Source organism: Mus pahari, chromosome 18 (assembly GCF_900095145.1).
Source record: "Mus pahari chromosome 18, PAHARI_EIJ_v1.1, whole genome shotgun sequence".
Classification (NCBI taxonomy): Eukaryota; Metazoa; Chordata; class Mammalia; order Rodentia; family Muridae; genus Mus; species Mus pahari.
The window spans coordinates 53,948,958-53,953,632 of NC_034607.1; positions in this window are offsets into that span (position 1 = coordinate 53,948,958).

Genomic DNA, 4,675 nt, shown 5'->3' on the forward strand with positions numbered 1-4,675 from the left:
TGTCCTGGAACTCACTCTGTAGACCAGGCTGGCCTCGAACTCAGAAATCCGCCTGCCTCTGCCTCCCGAGTGCTGGGATTAAAGGCATGCGCCACCGCACCCGGTCTCCAAGGCCCAATTTAGAACTCAGTCCACTACACACCAAGCCTCTTTGTTCAGTTTCAGTGGGAGTGCGTGTTCTAAGACATTGCGTGTATGACTGAGGTTCAGGATCTAGCCATCCATGGAGGGAGTTGTCCACCAGCTCTCTGAACTCACTACGTATGACCATCAGAGTTGAGATCTTGTCTCCTATCCTAGATTACATTTTGGTTGGGGTTATAGATCTTTAATGGAAGCAGGTAAAGGAGTAGATGTGACAAGGTTGATGGTTAGAGACAGAGAATACACTTCCTCATAGGATCAGCGCTGTGGTTCTTCAGCCCCAGTTCCATGTGAAGGCAGCATCCATCTCGCTCAGCCTTGGTCATCACTACACTCAAGTATGTTTGGGGGTTCACAGTGACAGGAAGACACTCTTGAGGCCAAGTGGGAGACAGCAGGGATGGTGTTAGAGATGGAGTTATTGGCAGAATGTCCTCTGGATGTATATGTGTCTGAAGAGACAATGGACAGTGTGCAGCCTCGATGGTCAGTAGGATGGCCAAAAGGAAGTTCAGAAATGACCAGGGACAATGGAAGTCCTGTGTGTGAGGTTGGGTAGAGGTCACCAGCCTTTCACCATTCTCCTTTGTTACGCAACGCAGCGGCGGCTAAAACAGCTGCTTTGAGATGGTTCTGCTTCCCTAAAGATACTCTGAGCTATGATTGTAGATTTCCACCTTAGATTTGTGTTCTCTCCTCTCATGCTCTAGGCCTGTGGAAGGGTCATGACCTCTGACCCTTTCACAGGGGTCGCCTAAGACCATCGGCGAACACAGATGTTTTACACTATGAGTCACAACAGTAGCCACCACGTTACAGTTATACAGCAGCAACAGAAATGTGATAGCTAGGGTCAGCACGGCATGAGGAGCTGCATTAAAGGGGTGCAGCGTGAGGAAGAGTTGAGAAGCGCTGCTCTAAATGATCAGTTCAAAGTCCTTCCCCAGTAAGTGTGCAGCATGGCTCCACGGAGTTGACAGAGGATGTCTGCTGTGGTCCTGGTGAATGGAGCGTTTATACCAAACTGATTTTTAGCTAAAGCAGATCTACAAATCTGACTGGGGGGCATTTCCCCTTTGATAATAACTTTTATTTTTGTAAATTGTATTAATTATGCCTTTGCCTTGGACTGCAGTAATAGAGCTACAAGCTTTCTGTTTTCTTTTAGGCTTCAATAGCAATGCCTCCACTCTTGATTTTTGTTGTTGTTTTTAAATTCATGTTCCTGGCAATTAAGCACTATTCCAAAACATAAAAACAATTTCCCCTTTTTCAAATCACTGGGCAAGGATTTTCACATAAAAGCCGCTGTTACCCAAAATAAATGAAGGGCAATCTCTATTCATGAGATCAGTTCTGCCCACCCTAACTCTTTCTTCCCACCTATCTCTTAAAACAAAAAAACCAAAAACCACTGAGGCGTAGCAGTGCACACCTGAAATATCAGCACTTGAGAGGCAGAGGCACCAAGCTCTGGGCTGGTCAGCCTCTGGTCTATGCAGCAAGTGACATTTCATCCAGGGCAGAGGAAACCCCACCTCAAAGGCCAAATGCAGAAACAAAAACAAATTAAGTCCCTTCTTGGATTACTTTTAATTGAAAGAGAAAAAAAATAAATGTGTGGATGATTTTGTTTATACATGCTAAAATTAACTCTACAGGAAAAGCTAAGGAAATTAAATAGTCATGTCCTTCTCTTCACACAAAGAGCAGTGAGCCATTGGGGTGGGGGGTAGGGGGTAGGGGGGTGGGGGCTGTGGGGGGAGGGAGCACCGGCTGGCAGCTCAGCCTCTGAGCGCATCCTTTCCAGCATGAAGCAGTGTGGGCCTGGCCTTCCCTCTCCCCAGGCTCTTTCTTGCCTTTTGTTCCCCCTGAGCTATTCCAATCCTGCTGCTGCTCCCCGAAGGAAACCATACTGACCTGGAGGTCAGATTGACCCGGTGAAAAATCTACAAGATAGACCACATGAAATTACTCTTTTTATATTACGGAAGATGGTCAAACATTGGCAGTTTCACGTAGTTTATCCTAATATCAACATGTCATCATCTCTAAGGAAACATATTTTAAATGTGTTGTTACAGAGCACTCGCTAATAACCATTTACAGTGATAGATAGAGCTTCAGTTCTGAGGGGCAGCCGCGACATCCTGTGCTGGGTTAGTCTGACAAGGTTTCCGAGGCACTACTTGTCCGTTGGAAATACCTGGAAAAGGCAGGTCCCAGGACAGCTGAGCAGACGCGTGAAAAGATGTAGGGGAAATTGGCAGCGTAGCTTCAAAGCAATCAAATCTGGAGAGGGATGGGGAGGGCACATAGGAAGGGGAGGGTGGCCTTTCCCAGAAGCAGGTGCTGAAGGCATTTTGGTAGGAACCTTCTAAACTATGTGTTCAGAGAAGTCCTGACTGAAGAGAGAAAAATGGTGTGGGGTGGGGGTGGAGATGGGAAGTGGGGGAGGTGGAGGAAGGAGGGGAATGACAAAAAGAAGGTAGGGAAGAAGCTAGGGCTTATAAAGTGAGTAAGACCCTTTCCACGGAAGCAAGGGGGGCCCTGGCATTCCAGCTTAGCTTATCCCTAGACATCCGCCACATGGGTGGGGTGGGCAATGTTGAAAAGCAGGGGCATCCCGGCAGACAGAGGGAGGCTACTGTGGGAATCTTAGGCTGGCCAGTGATATCAGATGTGCCTACGAGCAAAGCACCCGACAGCCGTCTGGAAGATGGGTCAAAGAAGCTTGTGATAGATGGCAGAGTCCCAGCAAGGGAGCTATTTTAGTCAAATGGAAGAAGCCAAGTTTGAAAGGGCAGAATTCCTGAACACAGATCTGAGCCAGTCTCACTGAGCAAAAGGCTCCAAGGACCGTACCCCAGGAGGTCTGATTTTTCTATTCTCTAAGTCCACCCTCAAGTTGGCCTGGGAAATGCTTTCAGAATCAGGTTGTCCGTCTGGAAAGTTCTTGAATTAGCTACATGACCAGAGGCCTGTCACCCCACACAGCAGTGGTAGGCCATGTATAATCATTCCTCACTCATGTTCTTCCCTATTGTAAATCTCAGGTTCCCTTTGATAGATCGGTTCTCTGAAGACCCTGAGCTCCTTTCCCCAGTCCTCCCGTGATTGATCAGCGATCACCTTCTTTTCTTAAAAGACAAATTCCTTGGCAGAGGAGGGGGTCAGATTTATTTAGTTTATCTTATACGGATGGCAGTCATGTCTGTCACATGGATGCAGTACTTGTGGAGGCCAGAAGAGGGCACTGGGTCCTTTGAACTGGAGTCACAGATGTATGAGCCACCATGTGGGTGCTAGAAACCAAGTCCAAGTCCTTTGCAACAAGTGCTCTTAACCACTGAGCCATCTCTCCAGCCCTCCATAACCTGAAGCCCTGACATATCAGGCCTGTTCCTCCAAACTTTGAGTCATGGCTTCCATCTTCTAGCAAAACACCCAACCACTACAGCTGTGCCCCTCAGCTACCTGCCCCAAGACTCAGCGACTACCATCTTCCCTGTGCCCCACACATGTGTTAAGCACTGTGCGTCAGGCTCTGTGATCACTTCTTTTGGATGTGTTCATCAACATCCTTTAGCTCCCTGAGGCTAAGACCACGTGTTCTGCCATCATTGACCTAGTAGCTCACATGGTCTCAAACAGAGCAGACACGCGAGTGTTGAGTCAACTGACTTGAACTGAATTCTTTCCTTCCCATGTACAAGATCATGTTATCCTAACTGTGCCGGGCTGTGCCTGTCTTGTTAGAACCTAGCCAGATATGCCTCTTGTATATCTTCTGTGTTAATGCAAAACACACCTCTTATCTCTACATCAAAGGGAACAAGAGAGAGCTTGTTTCTGAGCCAAATATGAGTGACACAGCCCAGGGACATGGATTCAGGTTGCCTGAAATAACATTTTTCAACACTGAGCTAATTATGTGAACTTTCTGTGGTTATAGAATGTCTTAAGTTTCTGTTGCAGTAATGAAACACCATGACCAAAGCAACCTGGGGAAGAAAGGGTTTATGTTGTTTACACTTCCATATCATAGTTTATTATTGAAGTAAATCAGGACAGGAATTCAAACAGGACAGGAACTGTGAGGCAGGAGCCATGAAGGAGTGCTGCTTACTGGCTTGCTCTCCAAGGCTAGCACAGCCTGCTCTCTTATAGAACCCAGAACCACCAGCCTAAGGGATGACACTGCCCACAGTGGGCTGGGCCCACCCCCATTAAGAAAATGCAGCTTCTCTACAGCTGGATTTCATGAAGGCGTTTTCTCAATGGAGGCTCCCTTCTGATGATTCTAGCTTGTTGGAAGTTGGCATAAAACTAGCCAGTACAGAGTACAAGAAAGTTTCAATAAATCAAAGCATTTTCCAAATATATACACAGGGATGTCAGATAGGCTGCTTACAGTAAGATGGGAGAATCTCTGCTATTTGACAGCATTCTTTTTCTTTTCTTTTCTTTTTTTTTTTTTTTTTTTTTTTTTTTTTTTTTTTTTTTTTTTTTTTTTTTTTTTTTTTTTTTT